At 38.9% G+C, this 22,664-nt stretch overlaps 2 long non-coding RNA genes across 5 annotated transcripts; one reads left to right on the forward strand and one right to left on the reverse strand.

Annotated features, from left to right (window-relative positions):
• The first annotated feature begins 1,269 nt into the window (after nt 1-1,269).
• LOC137253951 (uncharacterized) lies at nt 1,270-2,235 on the forward strand. Its single transcript, XR_010953935.1, has 3 exons — nt 1,270-1,442; nt 1,529-1,709; nt 1,768-2,235. It is a non-coding gene; the product is annotated as an uncharacterized lncRNA (long non-coding RNA).
• A 1,614-nt stretch (nt 2,236-3,849) lies between these two features.
• On the reverse strand, nt 3,850-13,741 carry LOC137233694 (uncharacterized). Of its 4 annotated transcripts, XR_010947538.1 has the most exons (5): nt 13,398-13,656; nt 12,442-13,338; nt 5,153-5,304; nt 4,655-5,087; nt 4,014-4,590 (listed from the first exon to the last, which is right to left on the reverse strand). It is a non-coding gene; the product is annotated as an uncharacterized lncRNA (long non-coding RNA). The 4 variants fall into 4 exon arrangements; XR_010947537.1 differs by having other exon boundaries at nt 3,850-4,606; nt 5,153-13,338; nt 13,398-13,741; XR_010947536.1 differs by having other exon boundaries at nt 3,850-4,590; nt 5,153-13,338; nt 13,398-13,740.
• Nucleotides 13,742-22,664: the final 8,923 nt, after the last annotated feature.

Raw genomic sequence — 22,664 nt, forward strand, 5'->3', positions numbered from 1 at the left:
AATTGTGGACCAGGGTGACCCAGAACATCATCTGTCGGGTACCGCTGATTCATTTATATATGTAATACCACGAACAGTATTCCTGCCAAGATTCCAAGGGCTTTTGATTTCGCCCTGCAGAAATTTTTCATTTTCTTCTACTTAATATGGTAGGTGTCACACCCATTTTACAAAGTTTTTTCTAAAGTTATATTTTGCGTCAATAAACCAATCAAATTACCATGTTTCATCCCTTTTTTCGTATTTGGTATAGAATTATGGCATTTTTTTTTCATTTTTCGTAATATTCGATATCGAAAAAGTGGGCGTGGTTATAGTCGGACTTCGGCCATTTTTAATACCAAGATTAAGTGAGTTCAGATAACTACGTGGAATAAGTTTAGTAAAGATATATCGGTTTTTGCTCAAGTTATCGTGTTAACGGCCGAGCGGATGGACAGACGGTGGACTGTGTATAAAAACTGGGCGTGGCTTCAACCGATTTCACCCAGTTTCCCAGAAAACAGTTACCGTCATAGAATCTATGCCTCTACCAAATCTCAGAAGGATTGGTAAATTTTTGTTCGACTTATGGCATTAAAAGTATTATAGACAAACTAAATTAAAATGGGCGGAGCCACGCCCATTTTCAAATTTTCTTTTATTTTTGTATTTTGTTGCACCATATCATTACTGGAGTTGAATGTTGACATAATTTAATTATATACAGTAAAGATATTAAATTTTTTGTTAAAATTTGACTTTTAGTAATAGTAGTAACGTTCCTGCCAAACTTCATCGTGATATCTTCAACGACTGGCAAGCAGCTTGCAAAACTTTTAAATAACTAATTTTCTATTCTGCGTCATAAGATCAACCCACGTACCAAGTTTCATCGCTTTACCCGTCTTTGGCAATGAATTATCGCATTTTTTCGGTTTTTCGAAATTTTCGATATCGAAAAAGTGGTCGTGGGTATAGTCCGATATCGTTCATTTTAAATAGCGATCTGAGATGAGCGCCCCGGCACCTACATACCAAATTTCATCAAGATACCTCAAAATTTACTCAAGTTATCGTGTTAACGGACAGACGGACGGACGGACATGGCTCAATCAAATTTTTTTTCGATACTGATGATTTTGATATATGGAAGTCTATATCTATCTCGATTCCTTTATACCTGTACAACCAACCGTTATCGAATGAAAGTTAATATACTCTGTGAGCTCTGCTCAGCTGAGTATAAAAACAATTGTTCACTGTTAAAATAGTAGAATTTACGAAAATATTTTCTTAGAGCGAATATTTTTGTTAGCATCTGTGACTTATGGCAACCCCTTTTTATCTAGAACAGCTGATTTCTTTTGTCAACAAACATATTTAATTTCGGCAAAATAGAAGATGCAAGCAAAAGCTAAATTCTATTAATTACTTGTATACGTACGAAAAGGAACCAAAATGTAAGTATTCAATTGTCGCATTTTAATATATTTTATTGAATTATGACATAAATACTTACACATGTATGTACCCACATATATTTAAGGGGGAAAAAGCGTAACACAAAACAAGAGCAAATCATTCTATCTCTTATGCAAGCGGAGGAAGATATTGCTAGAGACTACACGAAAGGTGACAGAGTGGAGATAGAGCAAAAATGGTCCGATCTTGCTAAGTCCCTCAATGCTGTCAGGCCACCCTGTAAAGATTTGGCTGGTTGGAAAATGGTAAGCAAAACTAACAAAAGTTGGTCTTCCTTTTGGTATATTTTATTTTTCTTTACAGTCTTGGATTGATTGGAAAGGCAGCATAAAAAGAAACTTTCTGACAACCGGCGCGCAGTGTACGCCACTGGTGGTGGACCATACTTTCAGCAGCCTATTTCACCCAGTGAAGAAGCAATTGCGGTTCTTTGCAATTTGTTTAAATCGGTGGAGGGTACGAGTGGCGTCAGACGCTTTGGACTCCCACGAGTTAAAAAAATAGTTAGCAGTGAGGAGGCAACCAATGACGATGTTAAAAGCATAACTGATGAAAACTGTGCCAGTACGGCCGAACCTGCTGATAATTTAGCTGCTGAAACTGAGCTACCACGTCGGCGACCTGTTGACACATTTGAAAAAAGTGTGCGCTGAACAAAATGTTTTGTTGAAACGAATTGCCGATGCATTCGACAAACTGTTTTTGCATAAAAAAACTGAACTAGAATTGAAAGAGGCGAGAGAAAAGGAGAAAAAGAGGCACCATGAAAGATTGGAGGAAATAGAGCAGCAGAAGTTGGAAACTTTAAAAAAGTTTCTATAATTTGTATTTGTGCAGTGAAAGTATGTATTTGAATCTCAATTTCTAAATGTACAAAATTGGAAAATATCCTAAATCAAAAGCTTTATAATAAAAAAACTAGTTATTAAAGTTGTTTACTATATACATAGTAGATGTATTTTTTAAAAATATATACCTACATATCTACATACTTTGTATAAACTTTTTTTTTTCATTTTTAAAAAGGACTCTCAATCAGGACTTTAAGGGCACCAAGTGGTACGATATGGAATTGTAACTGCATATGAAGAGTGAAATGTGCCTAACCCAATCGCCAAAGTCTTTTCCATGCGCGACGTGTGGTGGGTTTTTATCTGTAGGTCCTCTCCTTTTTGGTGGCTTCGAACCCCTGGTTATGATGGAATGGCATTGAGATCGCCAAGAATTATGCGATCTTTTCCCCTTAGCAGCGCACAGATGTCAGGATGCCAGGCAGCTGGTGTTTTATATTTGGAGGTCTGTATCGCCTGACAGGATGGATATGCCTTGCCATTCTAAGGAGTTATTCCTGTGTTGTTGTTATTGTTGTAGCGATAAGGACACCCGAAAGCCTTGGGGAGTGTTATCGAGTTGATGGTCCATTGCCGAATGCAGATCCGGTACGTTCCGGTTTCAAGCCCGACCATCTCGGATACGATTTGTTCTGACCACATTCGACCTTCTAGGTCATCCCGCCCTCCCACCGCCTAGATCCATGAGGAGTGCGGGGTGGCCAGAGCCTCGGCTGTTAATAAAGCAGAATTCGCCACGGATAGGTAAGGTTGACAATTGGATTTGGAGAAGCTATGTATTGCGCTGGCAACCTGAAAGGGATGCGCTACACAAACCCCTTGAATCCGGTATTTTAGTCGCTTTTTACGACAGGCATACCTACCGCGGGTATATTCTAACCCCCTAACCTGTGTCTGATATCAGGATCAAATAGATTGTATTGCACAGAGTGATGTGTAATGAGGGCTAGGTCTATTAGGTGAGGTAAAGTCCGGTGGAAACTCTTCCATCGTACCACGAATACACAAGGCATATCTTTTAAGGCAAATACAGCAGGTGTAGCTTTTTGTTGAGTTTTAGCCTGTAGCAGGAGATTGAGTATCGTTAAAGCTGTATGGATGACAATCGTCTCGTTCATCTCTTCGGGTGCGAAAAGAAACAATCACCGAAAGTATGAGACATCCAGTCATTGTATTTCGCAGGGTTGGACAAGCACCTCACATTTGTCCATAGCTTCTTTCCTTCTCAGCAGAGGGAGAGGAGCGAGTCGGACAAAGAGAAGGAAACTAAGGAATTTAAAAAATAACCGAAGCTCGTTTCATTATTTTATTTTAATATTATGATAACATAGACATGACTGATTTAGTACAGATCAGATGGAAATGGAGACGGTGATGAAGAGGTAGAGGGATAGGGAGAGGTTGAGGGAGAAGGAGAGGTTGAGGTAGAGGGAGAAGGAGAGGTAGAGGTTGAGGTAGAGGGAGAAGGAGGGGTAGAGGTAGATGTAGAGGTAGAGGGAAAAGGAGAGGTTGAGGCTGAGGTTGAGGGAGAGGGAGAAGGAGAGGTAGATGTAGATATTGAGGTAGAGGGAGAAGGAGAGGTAGAGGCAGAGGTTGAGGTAGAGGGATAGGGAGAATTTGAGGTAGAGGGAGAAGGAGAGGTAGAGGGAGAAGGAGAGATTGAGGTAGAGGGAGAAGGAGAGGTAGAGGTAGAAGTAAAGGTTGAGGAAGAGGGTGAAACTGCAAAAAAATCTGTGACGAAGGCTTTCGTCCAGGAGTTTATATTTACTCAAGGAAAGTTCGAGCAACTTCATTTCTGACTTCCACTCCATCTATGTCGGCTTGAGGAATGTTTTCACCCTCGTTTTCGTCGTCAGGATTTCTATGCTGAATTTCTTCATCCCTTCCATCATCTTCGAGGACAGGAACGTTGCGCTTGCGGCAAATGTTCTGTAGCGCACAACAAACATTAATAATTTGCACTACAAATCGTGGTTCATAATGCAGGGTTCCTTGCAATCATCGGAACCGGCTTTTGAACACGCCTATTGTGCGTTCAACCATATTGCGCGCCGCAGCGTGCTTCTTGTTATATTTATATTCCATATTGTGGGCTCCTATATGGTGTCAATATATAATGCTCCAAGGCATAACCAGAATCCGCCAAAATCCAAGTATTTGGAGCACTATCATTTTTATAGAACTGCCTTACTGATTGATTCCATATGAAGGAATCATGACACGATCCCGGGTGACTTGCATCTACAGCTAGTATCTCCATGTTATAATTGCAAACCTGCCAATAAAAAATACTACGCTTTACTGATGAAACCCAAATCTCTAAGTATTCTATAACTTACCACCATAACATTTATACTAAAATAACCCTTTCTATTAAAAAATAGGGATTCGTCCATCGTAGGTTTTACTATTTTTACATGTGTGCCGTTTATACAACCAATGACACCGGGAATATTAAATGTTCTATAAAAGTATTCCTTAGACAGATCCATTTCCGCTGTAGACATCTTCAGCTGAACGTTGTCTTCACAAATACAGTTTTCTAATTCCTCTATGGTACAGTGCAAAATTTTGGAAAAGGTGCTTCTGCCAATGTTCATATCTTAGTCTTTGGCTATACCCAGTTGGTATGATCCCGTTGCTAAAACCCGGAGTGTAGCTGCTAATTGTGTGGTTGGTGAAATAAGGTGATGGCGCTCTGCCAACTTATTGCCTATTTTACTAAGGATCATTTGAAAAATGTCCTTATCTACGCGGTAGGACTCTACAAATCTAAAAATACAGATACATATGTTTACGTACCCGTTGATCTAACAACTTTATTTAAACAAACTTACTTGGAATCCAGCTGACGTAATGTGTTCACTTGCGATCTAAGCTGTCGATTTTTACGTTATTTATGCACCATTGCATTGTCTTCTTGCTTCTGCATTTCCGAAAACCATTGGTGCTGGCATTTTGTTCAAATTTTTGCACAATTTTAATTTAACTAAAACCAAAATAAATAAAAACGGCTGTTTCGCTTGATTATCGACTCGAAATGAAAACGATTCGAAATCGACTTCGAATCGATTCAGGCGGTCATTTCTATATATTTGGTAGTCATTACAGAGGATCTCTGAGTTAAAGACATGAGGTTCAGCCAAGTTGAGGTAAAAGCAATTATATCGTAACTTAAGCTAAATGATTTTAAAAACAGTTCTGTTCAGTGCTATTAAGAGGGATCATTGCTAAGTTTGGAACACTCCTATTCCGCCTATATTCAAATTTCCACACAAGTGCCCCAGGGGGCCAAAAATCGTTACTCAAGATAGTGTAAAAATTTTCAATAGGTACACCTAATCTAAAGGAAGATACGTTTCTTTCATAACTAAAATTAAATTTCCGAATTGTTACGTTATCGGTATTCCTTTTTGAGATATACGATTTCAGATCCTCCTCAGCAATATCCCTCTCGAATCTTGACACGAATATCGATTTTTTAAGATACTTAGGTACTATAACCAACTTCCTAGTTCCAGGCTCAGTCGCCTGAGAACGGGTTGCAGGTTCAATATTTTTTCTAGCTGCTGGTTTTGTTGGAGGTGCCTTTGATGTTGAAGGCTCTACTGTAAGTGGACTTGGAGATGCTAAGTTTGTTAATTCTATCGGTGTCTAGGGTCAGTACGCCAGCCGAGACTTCAGTTCGTTTTCGTTTGCTGTCACGGCTGTCGCATTAGCAGCTGAATCGGTAATACATTTAAAAGTTTTAAACAAGTTTTCCCCCAATGTAGAAAGTTCCGCACCGATTTAAGAGAATGCGTTTCGGGTATGTTTGAAAAGCTTAAAAAGATCCACTTCCGTGGATCTGCATTTCAAGCATGACCATCGCACGCCATGTTATCGTTGATCGCGTCACACACCCTTGCTGTCATAAGAGCAAGATCATCACAAAGCCAGCGCGACACGAAACGCCCGGTATCACCTTTCACTTGGCAGTTAACAAAACCGCAAGACATTATAAGGTAAAGTAAAAATTCGTTAAACAGACGGAGGCAATAAAAATTGTTTGGAGATCACAGTAAGAAAATCGCTGTATGAGCAGTTTAAGATCGCTATTAAATGAGGCTTAACAACACACAATGCTAACAGCTGTGACAGTGAAAAGAAAATGAAATGTGCACGAGCAAATAACTATTGAAAACTGAAAATAAATAAATGCAACAAACAAATATGCAAAGTGACTCGGCAAATATGTATGTATATATACACTTTATCAATTATTATACCCAGCTGTACTTGTACACAGGGTATTATAACTTTGATTGGATAACGGTTGGTTGTACAGGTATAAAGGAATCGAGATAGATACAGACTTCCATATATCAAAATCATCAGTATCGAAAAAAAATTTGATTGAGCCATGTCCGTCCGTCCGTCTGACCGTTAACATGATAACTTTAGTAAATATTGAGATATCTTCATAAAATTTGGCACACGAGCTTATCTGAACCCAGAAAAGATTGGTATTGAAAATGAGCTAAATCGGATGATAATCACGCCCACTTTCTATATATATAACATTTTGGAAAACACAAAAAAACTGATTATTTAGTAAATAATACACCTAGAATGTTGAAATTTGACATGTGGACTGATATTGAGACTCTTGATAAAAATTGGAATATTTTTTAAAATGGGCGTGGCACCGCCCACTTCTTATAAAATCAATTTTACAAACATTATTAATCATAAATCGTTAAACCTATCGTAACAAAATTCGGCAGTGAGGTTGCCTTTACTATGCTTTGAAGAAAAATTAACGAAATAGGTTAAGGACCACGCCCACATTTATATAAAAGATTTTTAAAAGGGTCGTGGACGAATAAAATAAGCTATATCTTTGCAAAAGAGAACTTTATATCAATGGTATTTCATTTCCCAAGTGGATTTATAACAATAAATAGGAAAAACTTCAAATTTTAGAAAATGGGCGTGGCACCGCCCCTTGTTTGTCTAAGCCATTTTCAATGTTTCGGAAGCCATAACCTCCAGAAAAATTTACATATCGTAACAAAATTGGGTACATATCTTATAACTTTAACCGAGCAATTCTGGTTTGTTTGTATAGCCGAACGATCTCAGGAACGGCTCAACCGATGTTACCTTTCAGAATGTTTCACAAGGTTGCCACCTATTCGAAATTAAAAAAAAAATTGCATGAGACATGCCGATATGGGTATCAAACGAAAGGTATTTCACTCCGCATTACAATAGGGACATTTTTGAGTAGGGCTGCCATTTAGGGCTGCCACCTTTTCGAAATTAAAAAAAATTGCATGAGATATGACGATATGGGTATCAAACGAAAAGTATTTCACTCCGCATTACAATAAGGACATTTTTGAGCAGGGTTGCCGTTTAGGGTTGCCACCGTTTCGAAATAACAAAAATGCATGAGATATGCCGATATTGGTATCAAAGAAAGGTATTTCATTCCGCATTACAATAGGGACATTTTTGAGTAGGGCTGCCATTTAGGGCTGCCACCTTTTCGATATTAAAAAAAAGCGTGGTTCGCGCAATCAACATTGCCAATTTCCCCTTCCCTGGAAGTATTACCGGATTTCGTTGAGCGTCAGGCAGTTCTGCCTCTTGTAAACGGCCGCTCATGCGTAGTATCCCATCTTGCACAAATGGGGTTAACATTCCAAGAGAGTGTGATAATTTAGAATACTCCACAGTTTGCTCTTTCGGAGCGCAACGCTTCAGTGTTTCGATACCGCTACCATAAAATTCATTTTGCTCTCGTCGAATCCAGAATATCAATGCGTGTTCCAGTTCTTTAACGGTCAAGTGAAGTTTCTCTCTCTCTGACAGTGATGACCGGTAGTTTTTAGTGAATCTAAATACCCAAGCTGTAACTCTTGTTAAGCGGTTCATAGATGAGTGGCGGTCCAACAATGAAGAGTTTTCAATGGACATAATTTTTATCGCGGCCAACAATTTATTGGTAGTCTCTCTGCGTCTTCTTGTTTGGCGGCATTCCCTTCTTACCTCCGTCTCAACCTTTTCCGGCATCGCTTCTGGTGATTTCGGCCAGCTGACATTCGGTAACTAAAGGAAGTCAGGTCCGTGCCACCAAAGTTGAGAAGCCATTAATTCCCGCATTGGCATCCCACTGGAAATGAGATCAGCTGGATTTCTATCAGTCGGTACATATCGCAACTCGCAGTTCGGTAAATTCACACTTATTTGTCTTACCCGGTTAGCTACAAATTGTTTCAGGTCCCTCTCACCTCGTTTCAACCAGGAGAGTACTACCATGGAGTCCGACCAGCAGAAGGTCGCGCCGATCTCCATGTGATGTTGAGATCTACTGATATTTAAAACCCCATCCATTAGCTCACTTAGTAACATTGCTGCTCGGAGTTCGAGACACGGTATAGTTTCCCCTCGTGGCGGGGCCACCCTGGATTTTGTCCAATAATGCGTTTGATTTAACTCCGTCGTCAGTATGTATGGTTGCGTATATGGCCGCCCTTAACGCCTGCATTGATGCATCCGAAAATCCATGTAAATTCATAGTGAATCGTCTCGCATAACCTATACATCGCGGAATGCGGAGGTCATTAAAGAGTGGAATTTGTGAAAAGATGCTCTGCCATTCAGTTTTCAAATGATCAGGTAATACTGCGTCCCATTCCTGCCTTTCCTTCCAAATTTTTTGAATTAGTATCTTTGCATTTATTATAAAGGGAGACACCAGACCATCCGGATCATAAATTCGCGTCGTTATACTCAACACTGAGCGCTTGGTCCAAGAAGTAGTGTTGATGTTCGGTAGCGATTGCACTGCGAAAGCGAACTCATCCCCTGAAGGAGACTTAAGACCAAGTACTGATGTTTCCATATGGGCATTCAACCACACCTCACCTTGAGATAATTGTTTATCGATGGAACAGTTGATATGATTCGAGTTCGATCGCCAATTTGTTAGTTGAAACCCCCTTTCTGCTGGAAGCTCCTGCATTTGATGGCATAATAGTAACAAATCTTCTTCGGTATCCTCCCCTACCAAACAATCATCCATATAAAAGTTATCTAGCACGGCTCGCGAGCCCCTCGGCCATCTTGCTGAATTGTCCCTGGCACATTACTGCATTGCGCGGACAGCACAAAAGGGTGCTGAAGCCATCCCGAATGTAACCCGAGTAAGCCAATATTCGACTAGTTCGCCTGCATCATCTCTCCAAAATATCCGTTGCAGATCCCAGTGCTGCTCTGCTACCTTAACCTGAGGAAACGTTTGCTTGATATCCGCTGAGACTACATACGCATACAAACGGAAACCCCAAAGAAGATCAATCAAATCTTGTTGCAACTTGGGCCGAACATTTGCATATCATTTAACGAAACTCGAGTATCCGTCGAGTAAGATGCGTCGAAGACCATCCGAAACTTTTTTGTTATCGCATGATGAGGAATGTAATAGGCCTTGTCTCCTGGCGATCTATTGGCTGGTCGCAGCCGGCCCTTTTCTAAATACTCATCTATGAACGACTGGTATTTCAACTTAAGCTCCTCATCTCGTCTGAAACGTTGCTATAATCTGAAAATTCGTTGCATCGCTATTCCTCGATTGGAACCGAGACGCTTCCACTGAGGTCTTAAGGGAATATGTAGGATATAGCGTCCCACGTGTGAGTCAAAAGTACGTGCTTTTAAGAAATGCTCCTCGCACGCCCGTTGCTCCTCCGTCCAAGTTGACTCGTCGTCCGACATGCTTTCTGGTTCGAAGAATTCTCGTAACAATTTATCAAGATGAGAGTCTTGTTCTTCTTGAGCTATATTATCTTTTAAGCGAGTTGCAACTACGCTTGTATTTGTTGGAATCTCCCCAAACAGCAACCAACCTAAACGAGTCTTCTGTGCTACGAACCCCGACAATAGTCATCTTATGTTATCTTGCATAACTTGTGCCCATACCCCAACCCCTAAAAGCAATTGAAACTGTGCCGGTTGGTTAAAAGTTGGATCTGCTAAATATGTCGCTATATCTCTGAGTAGGGCATGCTCCCCAAAACGTTTTTGAGGCTGTAGCATTTCTCCCAATACTGACTTGCAACCGGAGGTCGTCATGGTAAAAAGACATCAAACTCCCACTTACCGATTTATCGCAGATATAAGACTCTGCCTCAGCAGCAGTAGACACACCTATTTTGATACTGCGCGTCGTAATGTTATGCCGACTTACCACGTCCTTACTTATAAGTTTTACTTGAGCTCCCGTATCGCATAAAGCGCGCAACTTAACTATTGTTCCGCTATTTGTTATAAAACGCACCTGAGCCGTTGCTAGCACGTTGTCGTTTAAATGGATGGCTTCTCCCTGAGTACTTGTCGGTCCTACCTGGTTGCCCTGTTGTGACGAAAACTTGCTGCTGAAAACCCCGAGGCTGGTTTCGCCGTTATCCGTTAATAGCTATTGCTCATCCCTAGTTTCTTCATCTATCACTGCTGCTAGAGTCGATGCGCGCGGTGCTCCCTTTTCGAGATTTGATGCTAGCTTCGGGCATATAATGCTATTGTGAGGCAACCTTGCGCATCGTGGACAACGTCTGGCCAAGCAATTGCGAGCAGTATAACCCCTTCGCAAGCAGTTTTGGCAGAGTCCTAGTTCAAAAATTCGTTGACCCCTTTCCTCCCGGTTCATTCGTTGAATTGCAGGACACCGATGAAGTGCATGATCTCCTGAGCAATTGAAACAAGGATTGTAGTTTGGTGTCAACGAAACATTTGGCTTTATGCGCTGAGTGATTGGCTGAATGGTTGTACGTTTATCGATATGGTTCGACGAAGGTAGCATTGCATGACTCAGGATACCGTTGCTCCGACGCTCTAGCCAATTGTAGAAATCATTGCATAAATTTGGGATACGGGGTGTTGGTCGTACCATTCCCCACTGACTACGAGATGTATTGTCTAACCGAGATTCTAAAAAATTTTAAATTAACAAGTCGCGTTGCTCCTCTGCTCCTAACTGTCTGGAAACTATACGCAAACTGTTTCGCGTAGTATCAGGCATATCCCTAATTAATGAGTGAGTGGCCCTAGACCACATAGGCAAGGAAAAAATTGCCTAGCAATGTGCAGCGTTACACAAATATTCATTATCAAATGCTAGACACAACGTTTTCCAGGCATCGACGAAACTATCTTCACACTGAGGCCAATAGCCCATAGCTTTAGCCGAATCCTCTTTGACACAGCTTTGCAGCCGTCGAAGTCATTGTAGACTGTAAGATGCGGATTTTGAATTACTTCCGCGGCAAATACGTCCCTAAACTGAATCCACTCTTTATGAGCGCCGCGAAATGTCGGAAGTCGATCTGCTAACGGCAATTCTGCAAACTGCAAATGTAATGCGCGATTATTAGTATGGCTACATGCCACTGTAGATGACGTCGGCTCAAGTGCCTTAAGGCTCCATTACTGATACTTACCATAGACTTGACTTGAATTGAGAACTGTCACTTACAGTTCTGTTAAATAAACATTGCAAGTTACTGATTACTCAAAACTTGGCAACACTTAACTTGACTTAGAAGTCTGTTGAATTTTGATTTTCTATGTAAGTTCTAAGTGACGTTTACATTTTGAGATGCCATTTCTTTGTTTTCATTTCATTTTGACATTTTGTCATACAAATTGACATTTATTTAAAAATAAATTTCAACGCTGATTATGATGTCAGATTGTATGCGCCAAGTGGAGTATAATCGTGGCTAAGTTGCCAAGGTTACGCCAAGTCAAGTCAAGTCTATGCTAAGTATCAGTAATGGGGGGCTTTAATCTTTTGGTATAGTTCAGCGCGAACCCCCACGTAAATATCTTCAACTTTTTGTTGCATTGCAATGTCATCCGCTATTTGCGTTTCGTTTCGAGAATTATGTTGCAGGTCTCGGGACCTAGCTTCAAATTTTCGCTATGCCGTCGTCAGAATATCGAGACGAGCCTTCATCATCTCAATATTTGAAATGCCTGATGTCGTAGAGGCTAACCAGTCTGACTGGCGCTGAATATGGGACACCGTAAAATCGATATCTCCTCGAATACTTAAGGCGATTTCGTTCGCGCTACCTACAGTAATGCTTTCTGCAGATCCTTCCACGCTTGTTGCCTGTAACTCGTTCGGCGAGGCCGTCATTTGTTCGGTTCCTGAAAATATTAAGAAATTTTATAGCTTTCAAATAATTACATAAGAATCTATTCGCCATCTAGAATAATTCCAAAATAGTCAATAAATGGCCCCTTATAAATGTTTGATTAAACCAAAACGTGAGCAGACAACATTCGCGTCAATATCCGGCATGCAATATTTTGGAAGCCCGCTTCAATCTCAGCAGTTGACCTAACTATATTTCGCAGCGTTTTTACATCTCCATTTGTTTAAACATTTGTATATTTCGCCCAACCGGTTCGCAGAGAAACCCTAAATTTATCGGCCAGCTGGCGTTTGCAGTTTAAACAAATATTTATATATATTTCCAAATGTATTCAGTTATTACGCCTAAACGGGTCACGTAAACGCAATCCACCTTATCACATACCCTTCTCCACCAGGCCTCAAGTCACTGTTTAGGTAAATTTAACTAAGGGGTCGCAATAGTACTAAAAGTCGCGAACATATCTTATTTCAGAACATATATGCGTTACATGCGGACTTAAGAGCAATATGTTTACACAAATATATGTGTATTTCTAAGCGAATATTCATACGCCGAATAAATTTCCCAAAAATCGAATAATGTAACACAACACAAGTGCCCAAAATTCGCAACTACTTTTCCAATCGCGCTATGCATTCAATTGCATTGGTTTCCAGAATATAAGCACGCACCGTTTGTGGATTGGAATACGTTTTCTATAGAACGCTTCTTTCTTCCTTCCCTTGAGTGTAAAGTCACAGCCCTTTTCCGTGCCTTCGATGCTGGGATTTTATTCTCCACTTTTTTCGACTTCGGCATTTTTCCTGCCTATACTAAAATAGAAGTATACATATTTAAATGTAAAATGTATATATAATTTATCTGAGCAGACCCAATCAAAATTGTCAGTGTTAAAATGATAAATTCCGCAGTTGAATGCAATTATCTTTGTGAAATAAAAATCTGTAAATTTATTTTCACAGAATGCGCAGATTTATGTCTTGAACCTGCACTCGTTGGTATAGAATGAAAATTATGTATCTAATATCACTCGAACTGTGTGAAAACGTATAACATTGAAATGCATGTACTCGTACATATGTATGTACGAGTATGTTAGAAACTTTTTATGGTTGCTCGCTTTCAGAGTTGTTTTAAGGCCAAATCGGAAAGAAACAAAGAATATTCTACTCAGTAATAAAACGGAATCCCTTCAAAAAACGCGAGTACTCCATAAATAGTGTAAGGAATACTCCTTTAGGAGTATAGGAGTGTTCCAAAACTAATCTGTATTCATACAAAAAATGTGCTCCAATTAACATTGCGATGTCCTAGGAGAGGAGTAGGTGATCCCACTCTCGCTTTGTTTGTGAGTATTCCATAGAGTACATACGTGAGAGTAATTTCGAAAGTACTTTCACTGTAGTACTCCATGGAGCACCCACAGAGGATCATATGCCAAAGTACTAAAGAGCAATTGTGTCGGAAAGAATTATCGGAGTGAATTTAATTTAAAATGAAAGTAAATGAAGAGGGGAAATACAACTTATATATTTTATACTATGAATATTCTTATGTTGTTTAGCATTTGCGTGAATAAAGAAACTAATATTTCAACAATTATTTATTTTGCCGGCTTTAGGTCAATGTTAAATAAAACACATATGGTTTTGTTATTAATCTCCAATATATTTCGGCTACACACCGGTAACCGTCTTCAGGGCAGACTGTTGACAAACATAAAACATTTAAATTATAATTAAAATCACATTTTTAACAAATAATATATTTAAATTTTAACAAATAATAAAAATCAACATTAAACAAAAATAATGTTTACATACATTTTATTTACACGTCTGCACTGCGTTACGTGGAGTTGTGTACTGTCTGTTTGTCAGTAAATGTTTGTATAAGTGAGCGGAATGATGATCGGAGTCCGTTTTATAGTTTAATCGTCTATTAGTTGGAGTATTTATAATATGCAACATCTCGGGAGTGAAGCGCTTGCTGTATTGTTGCTCTTGTTGTAGAATCTTTGTGTTGTTGAAACGATTGTTTGGACGGTCACACTAATGTCAGTGTGTCACATGCAAAGGATGGTTGCGTCGAGCGGTATGTTCTTTGTTAGATCCTAGCATTCGATTAGCAACCTCAAAAATGCAACTGTACAGTTTTTCTATACAAAGACTTATCAAAAGCCTTTGAGACAGTGTTGGTGTCATATCCCCATATTTGTTTAATTTTTACATATGAAAGCTCCCTTCGCCACCAGAAGGAGCTACCGTTGGGCCCTACGCCGAAAACTGCACGACAACGACAACAGGTAGAAGCTCTTCCATCTGACTGAAGAGGAACTTGAGGGTCATTTCCATGAGCACTATGAAGTAATCCGGCGCATAAGAACTCAGCATATCGTCCAATAGACACGGTCCGCATAACACCCTGGATTAGGGGGTTGACAGCTCTTGGCCACTGACATCCCGGCGCCCTCCTATGAGGCGAAACGGCGTAGATTTCAGTCCAAAGCCGCTCCGCCACATAGTCGGGCGCTATGGAGTTGGGATAAGCCCTCCCACCAACGACAAGGTGCCTACCCTAGTGTTGGAGTGTTTCTAATAACACTTTTACAAATTTTCAGACAAGCCGTGGTTTCCACATCCATGTGACAACAACGATAAAGTGTTTGCGTTTGCTGATCCGCCACACTTACTGAAATTGATAAGAAATCATTGCAACGAGGGTGGGTTGATCTGCGAAAATAAGCTACTGACGAATAGGACGATATGCGACGTGTTAAAACACACATCACCATCGGATGTATCCATAGCCTTTAAAATTAACCAGGAACATTTGTCAGTTAAAGGCATAGGTAAATAAAGATTCTCTTCTTCACGAAATTTATGCAGTTGAAACATATTTTTAGGTTTAGGGCTTCAAAAAGTAAAACTTGCAGCGCAGCTGTTTTCAAACACAGTTGGCAATGCTATAAGGCGTTGCTCCGCACTAGGGTTCGATGTATACCCGCCAACTGAGACCGCTGAACTTTTTCAGCTTTTCAATGACTGGTTCGATGTACTTAACTCGAGTATAAACACTTTCGGTTATCCCGGCAAGGTAAGCCCTCGATTTGTTTTAGATAAACCTTTTTTGCTTTAACTTTACCACTTAAGGAACCATTTGGAACAGCGCTTCCCAAACAGTTAGACGTGCTTAATAGGATGAACAACTACATGATGTTGCCTATAGTTCCTAGTAAAAAATTTTTTCAGAAGGGAATATTGATGACGAACCGAGCATTAGTATTGCTGTACGAGTATATTAATTCCAAATCAAAGGTGGAATATATACTCCCCAGTCGCTTAAACAAAGATTTTCTGGAGCATTTGTTTGGTGCTATTCGAAGTAAAGGGGGATTAAACGATCACCCGTCACCAAAATAATTTAAATACAGGATTCGAAAATACATTTTAGGTTTATATAATATGAACCAATGCTACGAAATTTCAGTCTGAATATTTATATTATTTTTTACATTTATAGCGCGTAACACAGAGTGTCTTCAAGAAACAGGTAACGGTTTCGAGGAAATGGATGTGGATGAAGAAGCTTCCATGAAAATCGAAACAGATGTTGTCAACGCGCTGAATGGTTCCCAGTTAGAAGAATGTGGTGTGTTACAAGAGGATGCCTTGGAGTATATTTCAGGGTACGTGATCAAAAAGCTGTAACTAGAGGAGCATCACAACACAGAGTTCACCTCCTCCTATGTAGACCTGGCGTCGAATGGGTATTTAAAAAAGCCATGCACAAAATTTTTAAGTGGTGTGATCTCTTTGGAGAACATTTTCCATAATATGAATGGCTTTGAAATATCCCATGCGAAAAGTATCCACCAGCAGGTTAATGAGAAAAAGTGCAGCTGTAGATTTGCCCGATAATGCTAAGCGGCTATTTTTTAAATGCAGAATTTTCTTCCGCACAAGAAACCTCAATAGGCGACTCAAAATTCAAAAAGCAAAGCAAAGATTAATGGGCTTCAAAAAGTTTATTAAAATAAAGCTTTGAGCAGGGTTAGTAAAATGTTCACAAAAATGGCAATTCACAATGCTCACAACTGATTTTCTGGATGAAGAAATTATTCGTAGCCACTTCCTTAAGGAAAAACTTCTATGAACTCTGTAACTGAAGCTATGCTAAACCATCTCAAAAAAGTCGAAAATTCGAGAAAATTTTTGAGATTGGTTTGCAAAGTTTCTTTACAAAATTCATTGAAGGTTTGAAAATTGCAATTGCTATTGCTGTTTTTCGCTGCTGTATATGCAGTTATATTAAAAAAAAACATAATTTCGTGTAATGTAGGTAAACTAATTTTAATTTTTACATATTACAGTTTTGTGATACATTGGAACCCCAAAAATTTTGGCATTAATTTGTCTCTTTTCATATGCAGCATACAAAGTCAAAACCTTTAAAACTAAAAATGTTCATTTTTATTTGCATATATATATACATATCTGTTATTTAGTTAAGTTCTTTATGAATAATATTTATTATTGGTTAAGGAATAAAATTGCATGCCCTTAGTATAATTACATGCCTTGTTTAGCAGCATATACAGCTAGCTCTCTTTTCTTAGTCTTAAAATTTATTTTAAGCTTAAATATATAATAATAGTAATAAATGCCTTGTTGATTACTAAATTACTACGTTTTCCTTTACTCTTTGATTCATGTGCAATCCATTTGCGGACATATATTTTTCCAACATTTAATCCAAATCGATCTATAAAGAACTTCCGAAAGTCCTGGGTTCAAGTCCCGGGAAATGCAACATGAAAATGTTTGGGTGTTTTTTTAATTAGAAAAAGTTTTATCGAGTGTATTTCTGCCAATAACGTTTTCAGCGAAAATGTATCTGCTTTCAGATGCCGTTCGGAGTCGGCAAAAATATTTAACTAGCGACCCGCTAATTTGTGGGAATAAATAAAAAACAAAAACAGTAGCACAACACAAGTTGAAAGAGAAGTTCGTACATACGATGACGGCCCAGGGATTCAAGGGGTTATGCAGCGCAACTTTTTCAAGGTGCTGCCAGCGCAACTTATGTAACCTCTCCAACGCAATTGTCGACCTCACCTACTAGTTGCGAATCCAGTTTATTTAGCAGGGAGGCTCTGGCGACCTCAAGTATGTCACGGAAAGGGGTTGATGACCTAGAAGGTTCAACGTGGTCATATCATCATCGAAATTATATCATTGGTCTAGGTGGAGTATAACGAATTATAAATTTATCGATTTACTGACCATTATACTTAGTTTACTTAGAGTTAAACTTCGTCCAAAACAGTCTAGCCATTCTGGTGTGACTGTGTGATAAAAGCAGCCATTTCCATTTAATATAATATAGACGGTCACACAAATGTACTTATGTCATGGGAAATGGTTACACTAAAAGGACTTCTACGGGATTCGCTCTGTTTTTAACCGAACTTGCGCTTTAATATTTCTCTTCTGCCAAATATGGAACAGCAATATAAAAATATGACTACGGCTCTACCAGCACAAAAGTAACAAATGGGAAAAACAGCGCAGGACCTGCAACTTCTCTGCTATTGTCGGCAAGTTGTGGTAAACGTGAAATTTTTTGTCTAACTAGACGAACAACCATTGTATTAGTCCAAAAAGAATCCATAATCCTGGCTTGAACCATCTTTTGGTACTAGATTTATCGTGTCACAATTTGCACCTGGAACAATTGTATTAGGTTTATTTATGAATATAAAAACAAAACACAGTGATTGATGACGATTGGTTTACACGTATTTATTCCCGAAATACGTAAATAAATGCTCTTATATATACAATTATTTACAAAGAATGGCTGCAAATGGCTGTCAATATTTGATCTGTTCTATTTCACATTGACATTTGTCGGTAAAAATTTAAGGCGAATCAAGGCGAATATAGTCGAATTCGCTTTGCCACCACCTGTATGGATTCGCCTTGCTTTGCCTCTATGCCGAAGTTTAGTCGCCGCAAAGATGAGCGCGCTACTCAAATGAATAAGCCGATATGTATTTGTATGTATACGTACTTCGCTCAAAATGTCAACACAAGTCGCAACTTGGCCGAAATAAATGTGCCGGCGTTGAATTTTTATGATGATTCGCCGGATTGATGAGTGCGCAGCTTAAACGAATGAACTGGTAATTATTGTCAACCAAACACAAACGCAATTACGCGGAAGGAAAGGAAGCAATGCTCAGTTGCTTAAATATCGCCGAAGTGGTGAGCGCACTATTCAACTGAATAAACCCGATGGGGTGTGTATGTTTGGATGTGTACGTCGCGTTCAATTTCGCAACAAATCGCAACCACGCCGAAGTAAATGCAGCGGCGCTGTTTTTCTTATAAATTGCCGGAGTTATGCGTGCGCAGCGTAGCCAACTGAAATGACAGTTGAAACATATGTATGTATACATATGATTCTCGCCAACTGAACAACAAACACGATAACGCCGAAGAAAGGGATGCAACATTCAGTTGCATATGATCCGTTTATTTTGAAAGTGGCATATGTCATTTCATGTCGTTTAGGTTCAGTGATAATTTGTTTGTATCTCTCCTCACCTCCAGTTGTTAGAGTCCAATATCCAAAAGATGCAATTCTTATTATTATTTTATAATTGTAGAGCCATCAATATATGCATTCGTTCAAAAATAACAATGCATTTAAGACCATGATTTGGAAATGACTTATGCCACTTTCAAAATAAAGGGCTCATATATGTACATATATCGCCGAAGTGATGAGCGTACTGCTCAAATGAATAAAATGAGTTTATTTATAACAACAACACGCCGTAGAACTCGCTGAATTGTATACCATCACTTGCGCTTTTTCTATTTTTACTCAAATCCAAACCGTGGTTTCACCGAAACAAAGGCAAAAGGGCAAACTACGCAACCGAATAAAGCTACAAATTTATGGTGCACAAATTTTCAATGCACAAGACGCATTTACGATTTTATCGCTATTTTACGCTTTCTCATTAAGTGCAATAATTTCCAAATTATATCATAATTTTTCTAATTTGCAGTGCACTGTAAAAACCACTTCATCCTTCGGCTCGTAGGACCAAATTATGTTCTCCTTTTAAATGAATACACAGATCACATATAGCATATAGTTTTATTATTTTCTTTATTAGCGCAAATCATGTTCAACACAACCATTTCGCTACGCAGTTCACTCAATACTGCCCTCACTCGCCGGAAAAAAAGGAGAACAATAAAGTTAAAAATCTGCGTAAAAAATCTTACACATGATTCGACTTAATTTTAAATAATTTTCTTTTAAACGAATAATTGCAATTTCTCACAGATTACTATTAGAAAGATTTCTCAGCACAACGAAACGTTGCTGAGCAAAGCTCGTTCGCCCAGGTACTATTTTCTTTATAGCAGGAAATATTTCTAGTAAAAATGGATAAGATTGGTTAAGGAGACCGCCACTTTTATATAAATGACTTTAAAATGGTCGTAGGCAAAAATAATACGTTAAATCTTAGTGAAAAATAGTTTTGTACCAATCGTATTTTGTGCCATTATAACAACGGGAAAAATTTCAAATCTTGAAAAATGGGCGTGGCACTGCCCCTTTCTTACAATACACTTCTCAACGTTTCTAGAGCCATAACTCGACGAAAAATTTGGTGCACATGTATGCCTTTTAACAGGAAATATTTTCAGTAAAAATGGACTAAATCGGTTAAATCTCCTTTTATATAAAGATTTTGTAAAAGTGTGTAGATGCAGGTAATAAGCTATTTCTAGTAAAAGTTGGAAAATTTCGTTAATAACCCTGCCCTTTTTTTGTAATAACGCTTTTTAGTACAATGCCACTTGTGTGTTTATATTTATTGTTCTGTTATATTTTTATTTTAAAATAAACAGTAGGGAAATCCCCATATCTGAGGTCTGAAGGAAAACTGTATTATTACCCGCTCAAGGTCATTGGTGTTTTAAACGAAAATTAGTCCATAATAGAACCATATGTATATGTATTATTGCACAGCCTTGTAACACTATTAAGCACACAAAACAAACAACAACAGCATTTCAAGTGTACAACTGGGTATGTAATGTTTGATTTCACCCGAACTTAGGCTTCCTTACTTGTTTCTAAAATAAAATTTGATTCAGTAAAGAAAAGCGGGCCCTTAAATTGCTGAATGCAGTACACAACGTGTTTACACTTATTTTTAGCAGAATAATTATTAAAAAAAAAACAAATTTATTGATTTAAAACAAAATAAGGCAAAGTAAAAATCAAAACACAACTCCACAGCTTGACCTTTGCACTTTTTTGCTTACTTAATTGGCACTTATGCGTTTAAGTGGTTCCTTGTAAATCTACCATCGATTAGATTTTCACAATGCGCCAGATCCTGGAAAAGACTAACCGATAAGTAACTCACCATATTTTCGTCGACTTCAAAGCAGCCTTTAACAGCGCGAAAAGAACTTGATTGTGTGCTGCTTTGTCTGAATTTAACTTCCCTGCAAAGTAATAAGCATCTGCCAAATGACGTTGACCAACACATTAGGAAGGACCTATTCGAAACCAAAGGATGCTGCGGACCAACGATTCGTACGATTTCTTTAACCTAATGCTGGAGAAGATAATTTTATGATGATACAAATAATGGAGCATACACTTAACAACGCGGCATGGGTTCTGCGTTCTTCGATATACATACAAAAAAGTGGCTGGCGAGATAAAATGTGGTTAAGACGAGGTACTTGCTGTCATCCATGAAAGAATCGGTGCATTCACGCCTTGGCAGCCACGTCACTGAATATAAATACGAGAGTTTGAACGACCTCGTCTACCTGGGAACCAGCATTAACAGCGAAAGCAATGTTTGCTTAGAAATGAAACGGGGAATAACTCTTACCAACAAGTGCTACTTTGGACTGAGTATGCAATTGAAAAGTAAATTCTCCTCTCGACGAACAAAAATCACGCTCTACAAGTCGCTCATCATACCTGTCCTGATGTATGGCTCAGAATCATGGACGGTGTCGTTATGAGACGGCTCTTGAGTGTTCGAGAGAAGAGTTATCCGGAATGCCGTGCCGTGACGACAAGTATCAAAGGAGTATAATGATGAGTACTACTATGAAGAAGAGTAGATCTACACAAAGGCCGCAGTGCTTCCAGGCCTAATAATAATGAAGATAGTGCTGCGAATAAAAACCCAAAGGCTTCGCTGGTTAGGTCATGCTATGCCAATGGACAAATGCATTCCGGCCAAGAAAGTATGTAAGTCGACACCGCAGCTTGGAAGCAGAATAAAGGGGAGACCTCCACTGAGTTGGGAGAGGCAGGCTTCCAAATCGAAGTTAACAGTCGAAAGCGTAAAGAGTTTGTTGTTGCAAGACGTCAAATTGGATTGTAGTATTCGAAGAATTTCCAACCGAAAAAGAATGACAAAAATTCTAATCGTAAAAAGTTTCGTTATTTCATGGTCAGGAAGGCCATATGCATAAAGAGTGTCGTAAATCTATACAGTCGAAAAAAGCAAATGAGGACGAAAGTAAAAGCAGGACAGCTATGTTTTCAAATTCTTTGCTAGCGAATTCGTGTTTACATTCTCAGAGTGGTGAATGTGTATGGTACGTCGACTCAGGCGCAACGTCGCATATGATAAACGATCAGCAGTTGCTTTCGAAAGTGCGAGCAAAATGAAATTTCGCAGGCTCGAAAATTATTTGTTTGGGCATGCGTAGCGAAACTTTTTTTCCTGACCCCAAATCCTATCGAAAAATCGATGGCGCGATATCGGTTAATAAATCGGCCCATTCTAATATATATATTCTTAGTATTGCATTTAAATACAATATACAATGAAAAATAATGGAATAAAAACAAACCAGTAAAGTGCAATGTAACTGCGCCATAGAGTAGAAAAGATCACTTTTTACGGTTATGTTTTTCAGCATAGTTAAAAAAGATCTCTCCACAGTCCACATGCTCTACTATATAGGTGATAAAAGTAATGTTTCTCTCAATACCTTGCTATCGTTCTATATTGTTTGGTAAGACGGTGGTCAAAGAGCAAAGCATAATACAGATGTGTTAGTTGGTGTTA

The sequence above is a fragment of the Eurosta solidaginis genome, chromosome 5 (assembly GCF_040869045.1).
Source record: "Eurosta solidaginis isolate ZX-2024a chromosome 5, ASM4086904v1, whole genome shotgun sequence".
Classification (NCBI taxonomy): domain Eukaryota; kingdom Metazoa; phylum Arthropoda; class Insecta; order Diptera; family Tephritidae; genus Eurosta; species Eurosta solidaginis.